Source organism: Condylura cristata, unplaced genomic scaffold (genome assembly GCF_000260355.1).
Source record: "Condylura cristata isolate star-nosed mole 26May11 unplaced genomic scaffold, ConCri1.0 scaffold00005, whole genome shotgun sequence".
In the NCBI taxonomy this organism is placed as follows: Eukaryota; Metazoa; Chordata; class Mammalia; order Eulipotyphla; family Talpidae; genus Condylura; species Condylura cristata.
Window position 1 is genome coordinate 20,755,830 of NW_004567106.1, and position 12,852 is coordinate 20,768,681.

Here is a 12,852-nt window from a genome sequence, read left to right on the forward strand (position 1 = left end):
CTTTAGTGTTAATTTACTTTACTTGTAAGCAAACAGAATGCAGCAACACTATTTCTATCCTAAGAACATATGCATGTTGTTCCATTAGCAGTAATATTTTCATCAGAACATTGTTGAACAGTAGCAAGTGATAACATTTGTAGGCAGTAATCAGAGACTTGACAGCTTTCTTCACTACTAACATTCTTTCGTCTAGGAGGCGAGAGATGTAAATTGAATAGAACACTTCAGAAAACGATTATTAGCTGATGTTGACTCAAATACCAGGCTGAAGTTGTATTACTTATCTAGAAAAAGACAAAGTGATCTCCTGACACTGTGGTATCCTAATGGCTTCATTTTGTACCTGACAGTTAAAATAGAGGGGAAAATGAAGAATTATGCAAAGTTTTTACAGAGAAAAGAGTTTTCATGTGTGATTTTCTGCAACTTTCTGTTATACACCTAAAATTTAACAGTATCCATGCCATTTCTTTCTTTTTCAGTTGTGGAAGAAATGGCTGTCTTACCTAAATTCTTCAGTCACCTTGTATATTCATCAGAACTTTCCCTTCAGCTATTAAGTCAAGCTTTTAAGCTTGAGGAATCTTTTAAGGAGTCTTTTAGCTTTTTAGTCTTTTGAGGAGTCATGCTGTTTCCCCTCTTCTTTTACTTTGACTTTTCTGTGCAAATAAACATCTTTCTCAACCAGGGTGACATAAGAAAACTAAGTTCTACAGAATATTGAGTGGATATTTTTCAAACTTTCTGTGGGTAGTAGGCACTAGTACTCCTCATGATATACAGATGAGAGTTTACTTACAACACACAATGGACACTTTAGGGTACCAAAGCTTCAACCTCTACCCTAGCAGAACTCTGGTTGAAAATGACCATTGCACTATATATGTTCTTTTCCATACAAAGGGACATTTTTACCCTCTTTAGCTGATTCTTTGGGCATTTACCATACTAGTAAAAAATATACTGGTACTGTTACTGCTTGACTTTTCAGTTTTAGCATAAGGTCATTGATTCTAAATCTAAGACATCTCTTTTATCTTCTTCTTTCCCCCTCTCCTACTGTGCTGTTCTTTCTCTACCTAGAGGAATACTTGTGTTAATTTCTGTATAATTTATCTATAAGGATATTTCAAAAACTTGTTAGAAATGTAGAAAAGCTTAATATGAAAAAGCCTTAGCCAAATTTGTGAAGTCTGGAAAGATACTTTCTGGAAAAGTTACTTTAAAATAGTTACAGTTTTTCCCCTTTTTAGGGAGGTGCCATAACTAGGTCTGAATGAAACATTGGCTTAGATGACATTTGCTGATTTACTCTTAGTAAATATAGATCACAATTATTTTAAATAGCATAACAATGAATTATGTGCAAATGAGTTTTCTTAAATTCCTAAAGGCACTTGAAAATATTGGTCTAATATTTTGATAAAATTTAAGTAAAATTTGTTTACTTAACAAAGTAAATGATTTTGATAAAATTCAAGTAAAATTTGTTCTCTAACAAAGAATTTCTTTGAAGATTGTATAAACATTAGGCTAACCACCTTCAATTTGGAATTATTAAAGGACTACTGTTGCCTTTTCAATGCTCCTCATTTCAATTGGAAAAATTCAGGAGAATAGTGACAGTTTTGTCTAATTCTTTTTAAACAGAGTAGCATCAACATTGGGGTTGCAGTAAGTGTTGCTGTTTGATAGAGATGAAAGGACAGATGTGTCCCAGGAGTGCATTTATCAATGTTGATGGTCTCTTCTGGGTGATGAAATCACAGGAAATGGAAGACACTTTCACAGAAGAGAAGAAAAAACAAAGATTTGGTTCATAATGTTGCTTTTTTCTGGTTTGTTTTAGAATTTCCATTTTTAGATGAATTTCTCACTTGTGTGAATTTATGAAAGGCAAATTATGACTTCCAGTGTTTTTCTCTCTAACTACCCACTCACTTTTCCATTCTACCTTCCCCAAATGATTTCATTCTGTTAGAAATTTTAAATGTAACTCTGTTTACACAAAGAGTGAACTGTAGGAGAAGGTTTGGGATTTGGGGTCTGGTCCTTCTGCATATGCTTATAGTAACATTGTGTTCAGCATTTCACCTGCCCTAACAATAGATCTGAGTTACATAGAGTAAAAAAAGTACATATTACATATACATACAGACATTCTCACACATATACACGCACATATGGTGAAAAAGCCAAATGAAACACAGTATTATGACAAGGTAAAATCCTCAAAATAAAAGCACAGATTAAGACATTAATAATTTCAAACATTCATAGTTTAAAATCTACCCATTAAGTTCATTTAATCAGTTTTATTATTGACTATGATGTGCCAAGTTCTATTTTAGGTACTTTAGGAATACAACATTTAATTGGACAAACATCTCTAATCTTATGGAAATTAAATCTAATAAAAGGGGGGGAGATATAGTATACTCAAACAAACAAACAAATAAAATAGTACACCAAATGGAGATAAGCACTATAGAAATAAGGAATGAACGGGGGGAAAAAATGACAGAATTAGAGGGTGGGTCTTTCAAAAAACTTTAAGTGACTACTTAGTAAAAACTAAAGTATTAGAAGGGAAGTGCTATGCATATATTTGGGAAACAACCTACTTGCAAAGGAAACAGCAAGTACAACATGTTTACATTTGCAAATATGCTTGGTATGTTTGGCACATTCAAGGAGACCAGTGAGAAAGTGGAGAACTCTAAGATTTGGGTGAGAAGTAGACATTGAAGAGTGGATCACCTAGGGATCATGAAGGCCATTCTCAAGACTGATTTTTATTTGTGATGATCTGTCTTGAGAATAAGCTATAATGTGACAAGTCTGGAAGCAGGAATTAAAAGGTGATTACAGTGATCCAAGTGAGAGATGGCTTGAGAGTCAATAGCAGATGAGGTGAAACAGGCCAGATTCCGGATATATTCTGAAGGCAAGCTAATAGGATTTTCTAATAGGTTAGATGTGATTCATGAGAGAATCAAACAAATCCAAATTTTTACTTTGTGTAGTTGGAAGTGTGGAGTTATTAACTGAGGGGGAAATTCAGTGAATCTGGATGGCTGAGGGAAGATCAAAAACCTAGTTTTGGACATCTAAGTAAATAAAGAGGAAATCTAAACTGGCATATACTTGGGGAATCATCACATTATCATTTGCTTAGGAGATGTAATCCCCAGTTTCAATACAATACCACTCTTATGTGATAGTGATGGCTTAAGCAGGTTGATTTTCTTTTGACAGTCTGTCTGATGATAACATTGAACGCAGGCCTTTCCTCTGCCTTAAACTTCCAATTTTAACATCATTTTCACATTGGATACATTTGTTTTCAGATGCAGATGGTCACTAGTGAACAGTCCAGGTTTTCTAACCTCAAATCCCCTAGGAGACAGTATTCATGCTTGTTGCATTTGAATGAGGAAGTCAGAAATGGATACAGATAATCAGTTAGGAACAAGGTATTGGCAAGGGTTGTTTGGTAGAGAGTGAGTGAAACATGTATACATATGGAAGAATAAAACTGTAACCTCCAAAATTAAAATAAAGTTTAAAAAATAAATGCAGGGACTGGAGAGATAAAAATAAAACATGTAGTTTTAAATTAAGAGTAGTTTAAACTTTGTCTTTCTGCATCAGGGAGCTAAATCCTATTCATAGAGTCACCTGATTATTTTGCAGTTAGTAAAGATTATTTCTAATTAATTTTTAAAAACAAACTGCATTGCTTGGTAGTTTTGAAATGAACCATCATACTAATGAAATAATCAAATGGAGATGAATTTGTTTTCCTTTTTATTTACATGTAAATAAAAGGTTCACCTCTAAAGTTTCCTATTCTTTCAATTCTAATATTTCATTACATTGTTAGCTAATCTATTCTAAATCCTTTTTTGAAGGCTGACAAGAGTATTAATTTGTTCAACTTTGGCCCCTAAAGTATGTACTATAATGGAAAGAATGACTTTATGTGGTAAATACCTCAAAAACAGATTTCTTTTTAGCTCACAATTCAGATAATTTATATGTCCTACTTCCATGTAACTTGCTTATTATGTTAATGCTACTATTATCACCTTATATACTCACTGAAGTTTGAATACACACACAATACACACACACAAACACACTCTCACAACTTGGAGGAAAACACATCCTAGATACTTTGAATCACATTGTACAGAGAAGTCCAATGTTCTTGCAAAAACGTGGAATTCTAGGCCTTGGTGAGCTTCACTATATGCCTTGAAAACTTACCCAGTTTTATTCTGTGATGGTGATAGAACTACAAGGTTGCTACAGTCGGAGCATTTTGTGACTGACTGATTTAAAATTTTTCTTAGTCCAATAGGTTTTTAGCTTATAATATAGTCCAAGAGGAAAAAAATGGCATAATCAAAGTGGTAAAAAGGAATTGAGTGACTCTCTTATGGAGGTCTGGGCTTATTAGGAGAAGTCAACAAGTAATAGAGAAGTATCTAGTGTCCCGCAATAGCAGCAAGCCCTAGAGGTCTCTAAATGTGAAGTATGGAAAGGTTAGAACAATTTAGCCGAACCCTGTGAGAGTAGTAAATACAGGAGTTGTAGTTTGAAGAGGACACTCCCAAACTGTGACTTGGCAGGTAGAGTTGGGATGGTGGGACTATATGGTATGCTCTCTCTCGTCAAACCTCCCACTACTCAGACCCAAGCAGAAGTCCAAGGAAAAGGAAAACTACAGCCAGACTAAGAAGGGGGTAGGTCTGGAAAGAATGAACCAAATATTTGTTTTTAACAGCCTCATCAACTATTAAACTGAAATTAAATTGAAAATGTGCCTCAGGTAATTGGATAATTGATTACAGACACACAAATGATAGACAGTAGAGCATAAAAATCACAGTCAGGGTTGCAACTCAGTATAGTGGATATTTTAATAATGTGCTCAGTCCATTTACCTATCTTTTCAATTATCTATTTGTCTATTCAAGTTAAATGGTGTATCATAGAAGGTGATGTATATGCGGTGATATATATGATACTCAAAATCCAACTTAATTTTTTAATTAAAAAAATCCCCTTTGGGGCCCTCCCTGGTGTCGCAGCGGGTTAAAGTACAGCACAAAGAAGCTTAAACCACTTCCGCATGAGTTCGATCCCCTTCTGCCCTGGAGGAGATCCACATGGCAAGGCAGACCTCTCCTGACCCGCCCGCTGCTCCCCTCAGCAGTGTACTTTGTCAATCTGCCTGTTCTGCACCCCACTCTGTCTCTGGTGAATCCTCTCACCCTCCGCATCTCTGGCCTGTACCCCAGTTCTGTATGAATAAACAAATCTTTAAAAAAAAATCCCCTTTATCAGTGTATCAGAGGGCCATGGTTATAATCCAGGGATAATAATAGGAGTGAAAAAAAGATAACAATTTTATGTGATAAGTTCTAAGTGCTGATACACCTGGAAAACTTTGTGGTCATAGCTAGAGAAAGAACAGGGACAAGGAAGTGGGCCTGGTGGGACAAAAAAAGAGAGAACGAGGTCAATTGAGACTAGTAGGGAAAGAATGATGGTAGCAGCACTACATACACTAGTATCTAATTAGTTCCTAAAACAATTCTATACCAGCTTACCTTCCCCATGTGAGTAAATTAACAGAAACTTTTTTGCACTAGAATATAATCAGACCAGGTTTTCTTACTCTGATAGTGTGGGACATGATTAAAGAACTGACAAGGCAAAGAGTAAATGGTGCAATTATGGTGGCAGGTTTGGAAAATAAATATACCGGTGATACATACCTTTCATGGAGTTGTGTATATATTGCAATTTAATTCCATAGATTTCTGACTATTCCACTTATCTTATTCTGCAGTGATACAAGTGGGACGTAGAATGTGATTGCTTAGATGCTAACGTTTAACCTGGCTGGAGAGGAAGACAGACCAGGTATTTAGTCCTCGAAGATCACTAACCAGGTTTTGTGACATTAGACAAGTTACTTAACATAAGCCCCAGTTTCTTCATATGCACAAAATGGATGATATTCTCACAAGATTATTGCTTGGATTAAGATAGTGCTTGTATAACAAACTGATATTTATGGAATCTCACTGAATGATGAGGATAATATCTGAAAAGTTCTTTCTGATGGTTATTATTGATAGGAGGAATATCTGCCAAATGTCAGCTTTGAAAGAATAGTATCATTTGATTGTGAACTAAAAATAGGCATCAAAGACAAAACTATCACTATGTTATGGCTTAACATAGTAATAATGTTAAGATAACATTCCAGTATAGAAACCAACAAGTGTAGGTGTTGGTCTGACCACACACCCCTTTTAACCAGAAAGAGGTAGGTCACTACCCTGAAAGGCCAGAGATTCACACCTCTGTTAATTTCTTCAATTCCCTTGGCCTTGATCTTTTTCAATAAATAAAACCTTTTTCACATTGATATTCTTGGTCTTGTTGGCCTTAATGCATAGGAATATCTATTTCCATACCATATGGGTATAGTTTTGCTAGTAATCAAGTTTACAGAATCTGTGTATTACCAGGATTTGCTGACTTAGTACTAAAGTGTTATGAGCTTCTTTTGTATATCTCACATTTGTCAGTACTGTATCTTTCATCTTCTGCACTACACAGTTAGTAAACTGTGGAAGCAGACTTTGTGTCATACTTAGTTCTCTGGTTAGAGCTGGGTCTGGAGGTAGACTACCTGTTTCTGAATTTAGGCTCTACTGTTTACTTGTTAGTTAAACAATTTTAGTATTCACTAACTTTATTCTGTCATGGTCATAATTTCCTCATGTTTATTAATCACACTAATATTCAAATTGTAGGATTGCTGTAAAAGTTAAATGGGATAATCTAGGTACTAGAACCTAATGCAGTGGCTGTATAGGAAATTCCTGACAGATATTATTTATCAATTCTAATGCCCTTTTGGTAAGATTATACTTTCTACCATGTGAAGGTAGGTGTGACTAAGTGACTTGCTTTTGCTAATGAAATGTGAGAGGAATTAATGTATGCAAATTTTAAGCAGAAGCTTTTAAAGCCAGTACAAATGCCAATGAGAATGTACTTTCAATGTAGCCATGCTCTATGTTTCTAGGTCCAGAAGCAGACACTTCATGGAGACTAGAAGTTGACTGGTTGGAAAATATTTCATGAGTATGAACTAGACTTTTGAGATTTGGGAGGATATCTGTAAGTGTGCATGACAAATGGATCAAATATATTCCTCATGTCCTCAGAATTCATTGTTTAAGACTATTCATTTTAAGACTATTACTTGTTCAATATCTTTGTATCTGTATGCCTTTGGTTATGTTTTATTTCTATAGAAAAAATATATTTCCATGGCTGCATAATAATCATTTAGCCAGCTAAAAATCTGAACTTTGAGCAGGGTCAGCATTAAGGTAAGTCCATGTTACCCTCAGCTCTGTTTCATCATTTTCTTATACCTTGATACTCTGTTCATAGTCATTCAGCAATTTAGGAAAATTTAGTTATAAAGTCATGTTTTTTTCTCTTTTATGAGTTTCCTACCAATGATACTCATATAATTTATAAGCCATTCATTGTAATTCTTTGGCTTAGATTAGCAATACTTATATCTTTCAAACATAAATAAATTATTAAAAGAAAAAAGACAATGGCATAATGAGAATTAATTTACTTAATGCTTTCTATGTGTTCCTGAATTCCATGAAAATAAAAACTGGGAATTTAGAAATCTCTAAAAGAGCTTACTGTAAAATAAAATTCAGAGATTCAATTTCTTAACTACTTCTTCCTAGACATTTTCCAATTACATATAATAGTAGGCTTAAAAATATCAGCTCAAGGCCCTCCCTGGTGGCGCAGCAGGTTAAAGCACAGCACTAAGAAGCTTAAGTCACTGCTGCATGAGTTCGATTTCCGCCTGCCCCGGAGGAGATCCACATGGCGAGGCAGACTTCTCCTGAACACCCGCTGCTCCCCTCAGCAGTGTACTTCGTAGATCTGCCTGTTCTGTTCCCTGCTATGTCTCTGGTGAATCCTCTCACCCTTCGCATCTCTGGCCTGTACCCCAGTTCTATATGAATAAATAAATCAATCTTTAAAAAAATATATCAGCTCAAAACTATCATTAAATATTTTTTGTTACTAATTTCCCCCCAAATTAGTCTTGTTTCTAACTTTGAATTTTTTTTTACGACCAGTTCAGTTTATGGTTGGAGCCTATCCCCTTAGGCAGTTACAAGAAACTGTCGAAGAAAATAATACTCAGAGGTAGTTAAAATTGTCTTTAGAGAAAGAAAGTGCATTCTAATATTCTTAATGTTTAGAAATAACAAGTGCAAAGTGAACAGCAGAAGATTTAGAGTGGGCCATCAGAAGGAGGGTTATAATGTCAAGCTGTTTTTAAATATGAATACAAATAATAACAAGTGTATTGTAACACTTTTACCATGTATGGAATTTTGGCTTCAGAAGAAGACTATAAGCTAGATAATGACGGTAAGCATACCGTTCATTTTTTTAGTACCTAAATAGAAATGCCACACGAGGAGGAGGATGCTGCCATAAAAGGTGTGTGTTTGATTAGAGAGGACTTTTAGTACTGGAATAATTAAGAACTGCTTATGGTCTTGAACAAGTTACTTAAAACTTTGGATCTCAGTTTTCTCATTTGTAAAACTGAACTGGATTAGTTGTTATCACTAAAAGAAGGGTAACTCTCAAACTATGAAATCTGTAACAAAGTACATTCTTTTTAAAAACTTTGAATAATCAAATTTTCTAGTAGAGTCAGTTAGTTTGTATTTTAAATCTGGAGACTGTGGAGACTATGGTAGATACTGCAGGCTGGCTCACTCATCCATTCAAACTCTTGCCATTGCCTTCCTCTAGTACAGAAACTAGAAAATAAATAATAAATAAGAAACAAAATTTCCTATCCCCTATCCTTGCTTTCCTTGCAAACAACTGTGGTCAGTAGGGAATGGGGAGAGTCTATTTCACATTTATTGAGAAATCTGTTTACCTTGACATAATATATCTTATTGTATTTCCTTTTACCCATACCTTGTCTTGGCCTTTCAAACCCGAATGAATGACTAAAGCTGCAACAGACTTTTTGTAACAACGAAGAAAGGACCTTAAAAATCACAAAGCCCTGGCTACCAAACCAAATCTTGTCTCTACACTTCTTACTGTAGAAAGGATAAAAATGAATAAATAAAGCTTAGTTTGCTCAGGCCACTTCTATCTAGATCCTTCATAACTGAAAGCAAATCTTAACTGTTGGAGGGACTGAAAATAGATACTTTCAAAGACACCTTGGAAATTGCACAGGTCCAAAATGAATAATGTTATAAAAATATATTAGAAATAAAGTAAAAAAATAAAATAGAAAACATAACATATTCCCACCTACATAATTATCATTTAGTTTTAACCTAAGTGGTGCATCTTTGTATTATTTTGAAATACTTTTTTCCTGTTTCTTAATTTTGTTATAAACTCATTTATTAAAATAGTTCATGAGAATGTCTGTATTGTGGCCCCTATTTTAACTATTAGTTAGTACATATGAACCACAATATGGATAATATATTGTAGAGAAAAAAGAAATATAAAGATGGTATCCTAAACATGATTATGTTAAAAAAAGAAATTGTACATGTATATTCATATGACAAACAACATTATGCAGATGGTTGAACACCCTAGGTTCAAAGGTAACATTAAATATATACTTTCTCATCATAAAGTAACATACCAGTAGTATACTAGAGGTGAATTATAATGGTTAACTCAAACAGACTGAAAATAACCCACAAATAGTATTTTTTTTACATGCTTCCTCTAACTTAATTGATATTAAATACTTATGTTAAGAATTATTTTCTAATAAGGACTTTAATTTACTTACTAATGTGTATAAATACAGGCATACACATAAAAATATGAGATTTTGAAATCTTTCACTGTTTGCTGGTTAGTTTTAGATTTGAGATCTGTATATCATAATAATATGAAAAAATTTATAAAAGTGGATATGAAATCTATTTTTTTTTTAAGATTTATTTATTTGTACATACAGAACTGGGGTACAGGCCAGAGGCTCAGGGGCGGTGAGAGGCTTCACCAGAGACAGAGTGGGGAGCAGAACAGGCAGATCAACGAAGTACACTGCTGAGGGAAGCAGCGAGCAGGTCAGGAGAGGTCTGCCACGCCATGTGGGCTCCTCCCGGGCAGGCGGGAATCGAACTCATGCGGAAGTGGCTTTAGCTTCTCAGTGCAGTGCTTCAACCCGCTGCGCCATCAGGGAGGGCCCTGAAATCTATTTTTTAAAATGAAACGCTCTGTAAAGTCCAAAATGCAGAGAATTTTCTTTGACTGGTTCGTAATTCAAAAACTTGGTTTGACAACCTGCCAGTGTGCACACGGTAACAGAACTTCACATCTGCATGCCACCAATGGTATTTCAGAGTTTTCATAAGTGAGCAATGGTTTGTGATTAAACCTCACTATGACCCATATGTTTCTACATAAGATGGGAATTACTAAAAGCAGAGATAGCATAGTCATCTACTTTCCATTCAAAATTTAGCAAGGGAAAGAAATCCTTAATGGGTCACATTATAACCTCTATTACTGTTCAGACCTTTCTCTTCAGTGGGGAATTCCTGAATAGATGATGAATAATACAATATTCATTGGTGCAGACCTAGAAACAGACAAAATTAATTGAGAAAAAAACTGTCACTTAAACCTCCTGAGGGTGTTATCATCACCAACCGTAAGATAAATTATTTTCAAATTGAAATTACTTCTAGGAAAAAATGATCTCAGTGAAAACTGGTCTATTAATTGAGAGGACTGACTGAGTATATGCTGAAAACTTTTTTAAGTTAAACAAAACAAAGACCCATATGAAAGGAAAATAGTACAGTATGTAATAGACACTGGCCTTGCAGGTTGAGTGGTTTCTGGGTTCAAGAAACTCGGACTGATGCTGAATACATCCTTCTTCTCTCTCATTATAGATGCCAGTGGCCCACTTATAAATCTGATTGGCAAACTCGAACTTCAAGGCTGTCTTGCAAGGAGTCCTATTTCTGGGAGGCAGATACACAGATTGTGGAAGTCTTAAATGTTATTCTTAGGACTCACATAGCTCTTTGTTTTTATCCTTTCATATTTGATAATGTATAAGGAAAAAGCCAGGTTGGCTGAGGCCTGAAGCTTATGCATTATAGAGCTTTTAAGTAAAATAATTCTAAACCATGAGTAAAGGGACTTAGAAAGTACCTGTGTGAATGAGGGTCCCTGAAGTCAAACTTCATTAGTTCAAGATAAAATCCTGCTCTGGTAGCATATTATCCTACTTAAATGTCTTTGCTTATTACTTCTAAATTTATTTTTTAAATGCCATCACCCTAAAATTAATATTCAGAAAAATAATTTACAGTATCTGCTCAGTGTTCTGCACACAGTGGGTGTTTAATTAATTTTGTTGACAGTGTCCTAATGAAAGGATGCGATTATTTAATTCCTAAGAAACAATGTTTATTTTAATCACAAAGGAAAAAAAAAAGTTAAACACAGTGTCATCAGCAAACACAAAGAAGTCCTAATGGCTACACCTCCAGAGAGAACCACTGATGAAAACTAAATCAAGTCCAGTACTGGGCAGTCCCACTTTAGCAGCTCAGCAAGGAAACGACTGCATTCAGTCTGGCCATGTTAGGCAAAGCTGTGGGAACAACAAACCTCCAAATTTCAGTTTATTTCTTATTCTCATTTTTGTCCTCAGTGAGCTGGTGGAGGCCTTCATTTCTGGAAGCAGTCCTCATCTGGAAAACTGCAGACAGTGTGACTGAGAGCAAAGAGAAATGGAGGAAACACAAGGCTGTTAAATTCTACTTGGATATGCCACACATCATTTATGCTAACATGTCATTGGCCAAAGTCAGTCTGGCTTTGGTATCACTGGAATGGGAGATATGTCCCCTTATGAGTGCCACAAACATTGCAAACAATAAAACAAACAAACAAACAAACTTACCCAGTACTTCTCTATATAAACAAAATGATCACCACAAATAACCTCATTTACTGTCCCTCTATGACTCAAACTATTAAAACCATGGAGGGTTAGCATGAGGCATTCCCTCCCCTTCTCCTTCCTTCCCCACTCCCCCATAAAATGAAGACTATTATCAATCCTCTTTAAATCTAGTTTTGCAGTACCTTACAGTAAGAGATTACTGTGTTGAGGGCACTGCATTCATCCCTGTGGGTAAAAATAAGTATGAATAGACACATCAGAATGTCAAGTAAATTATCTAGATATTCTGCCCTAAAAAAGGCTGGATAACCACCACTTCCCCCTTTCCTTAAGTGTTGGTTTCTTATAGTGACTTCTTCCAAAGAGTACATTATGGAAAAGTGGAAGAAAAAGAGTAAATTTATAGTTGAGAAACCTGGCTAGCAATATTTCTGCCAGGTGAACATCCACAATGACAACCATGTTGCTAATCATGTTGATATGATATACTGATGATGATACTTTATCTCTATGATCTTCCTCCCTAACCCATTCATCCACGTCTCATGATTATGACAAAAACATTAGATGAGTTCCAACAGAGGGGCATCGTACAATAGCCTTGATCAACATTTCTCAAAGCAGTCAGTGACATCAAAAACAAGGAGATGGGGTTGTTTACTTCAATTTTGTTGAGTTTCATCAGTTCTCCATATATTTTTGTGATCAGTCCTTTATCGCTACTTTTGTGTGAGAAAATGTTTTCCCAATTAGTGATCTTTCTGTTTGTTTTTAGTAATGTC

The 12,852-nt window shown here is 35.2% G+C and overlaps 1 long non-coding RNA gene across 3 annotated transcripts in view; it reads right to left on the reverse strand.

The window, feature by feature from the left end:
• Positions 1 to 10,970: 10,970 nt before the first annotated feature.
• Positions 10,971 to 12,852, reverse strand: part of LOC105853206 — a 5,046-nt gene continuing 3,164 nt past the window's right edge. The window contains exons 2-4 of one of the 3 annotated variants that reach the window (XR_001145058.1): positions 12,253 to 12,295; positions 11,773 to 11,878; positions 10,971 to 11,117 (exon numbers count right to left, since the gene is read on the reverse strand). This is a non-coding gene — a long non-coding RNA (uncharacterized LOC105853206). Of the gene's footprint in view, positions 11,118 to 11,772; positions 11,879 to 12,252; positions 12,713 to 12,852 lie in introns of those variants that run through there. The other 2 variants (XR_001145057.1, XR_001145059.1) reach the window with 2 other exon arrangements.